The sequence below is a fragment of the Numida meleagris genome, unplaced genomic scaffold (assembly GCF_002078875.1).
Source record: "Numida meleagris isolate 19003 breed g44 Domestic line unplaced genomic scaffold, NumMel1.0 unplaced_Scaffold326, whole genome shotgun sequence".
NCBI lineage: Eukaryota > Metazoa > Chordata > Aves > Galliformes > Numididae > Numida > Numida meleagris.
The window spans coordinates 76,238-77,517 of NW_018364556.1; the positions used below are offsets into that span (position 1 = coordinate 76,238).

A 1,280-nucleotide genomic window follows, 5' to 3' on the forward strand; every position below is an offset into this window, starting at 1 on the left:
TAATGCTTCTGGTGGATACGACCACTCATTTGAATAAGTTAAACATATGTCTTCAAGGTGTAAACCAAGTGCCGTGTGCTGTTTCAAACTACAGCAGCGTTCAAAATGAAACCAATTATGGCTGGTTCAAGTTATGGCAAATGATTTTACGCATTTTGAGGTATCAAGGGAGATGAAGTTTCAGCTCTGCAGGCCCTCCCTGCCTTTAAAATACAGGAGCAAGAAGGGTCAGGGTCTGTAGAGATATTGGTCTGTATTCAGTTTATTAATGTCGAAGAATTAAGCAAGGAGGTGCGTGCACAAAGGGAGGGACAAGATTGTGCAGGGAAGGTACAGAGTGACAAATGGAGGAACGTGGCTCAGCAGGAGGTGAGTTAAGAATTAATTTTCTCTGTGCTTGTTGAGGAGATTTCATCTTGAAAAGGGAGTAGAGAAATGCTACCGTGGACCCTGGTCAGACACCAAGTTATCTCAGTGTAGTTTGGAGTGGCCTTTTCAGTGAGTTCTTTTTTTTTTTGAAACATCAGTGGGGAAGGCTGTGGCATGTTCAGTCTCCCTGCCCTGATGGAAGTGGTCAGTTAAACCAAACAACTGACAGAAAGAGATAAAAATTACAGCCATTTAACAGGGAGGACATTAGAAAATAGAGAGAGGCTGGGGCATGAGAGCTGAGTATTGGATAAGACTGGTTTATGAGTCATCTGGTGGAAGGCTGTGCTGTCCAGCATGGAGCTGCTTGGTTTCTTGGGGTCAGCGCAGTCCACGCGGTGTGGACACAGGCTCTTTTATCGTTGTAGCACTGTTTTTAATGGTGCCTGAGAGATCTTGTTGCTGTGTCTTCAGCTGAGATTCAGACTGACAACGATCCTTCTAGAAATTGGATGAATCACCACAGACTGATGTTTCCCACTCACTTCATGTCCAGAAAACAAGGTTAGTATTCGGGCCATGGACATGGACAACATGTTGTATTTCTTAGGAGGGACTGTATTTCATTGTATTTTATTGTATTCAATTTACAGATTAACGAAGACCTGGGAATGTTTTACAGCATCTATCCATCTGCACCTTTTCTCTGAGTCCATGCATTGCTGACCTGTAGCTGAGTTCTGCAGCTCAGCTGTTCTCTGCAACTCTTCTTTGTAGTTTCTCTTCAGAAGCCGCTGTGTGCAAGGCAGGAGCTCTGTGATGTGACACTCATCAAGACAGCCCCATGTCCCAGTGGTACGCTGAGTTTAAATGTTTAGGTTTTTTACTGTGGTTTTCTTCTCCAACCACAG

At 44.0% G+C, this 1,280-nt stretch overlaps 3 protein-coding genes and 1 long non-coding RNA gene across 16 annotated transcripts in view; 1 reads left to right on the plus strand and 3 right to left on the minus strand.

Moving 5' to 3' along the window:
- The window catches only part of LOC110391229, a 90,487-nt gene that overhangs the window by 76,231 nt on the left and 12,976 nt on the right, over window positions 1-1,280 (plus strand). For 11 of the 12 annotated variants that reach the window (XR_002434014.1, XR_002434015.1, XR_002434017.1 and 8 more), the window contains 2 exons: window positions 798-933; window positions 1,023-1,224. This is a non-coding gene — a long non-coding RNA (uncharacterized LOC110391229). The remainder of the gene's footprint in view (window positions 1-797; window positions 934-1,022; window positions 1,225-1,280) is intronic. The other variant, XR_002434024.1, reaches the window with a different exon arrangement.
- LOC110391227 (T-cell surface glycoprotein CD8 alpha chain-like) overlaps window positions 1-1,280 on the minus strand; it is an 86,744-nt gene that overhangs the window by 39,356 nt on the left and 46,108 nt on the right. The window lies entirely within an intron of this gene.
- The window catches only part of LOC110391226, a 41,009-nt gene that overhangs the window by 22,261 nt on the left and 17,468 nt on the right, over window positions 1-1,280 (minus strand). The gene's annotated exons all lie outside the window — the stretch shown is intronic.
- The window catches only part of LOC110391225 (T-cell surface glycoprotein CD8 alpha chain-like), a 12,336-nt gene that overhangs the window by 4,275 nt on the left and 6,781 nt on the right, over window positions 1-1,280 (minus strand). The gene's annotated exons all lie outside the window — the stretch shown is intronic.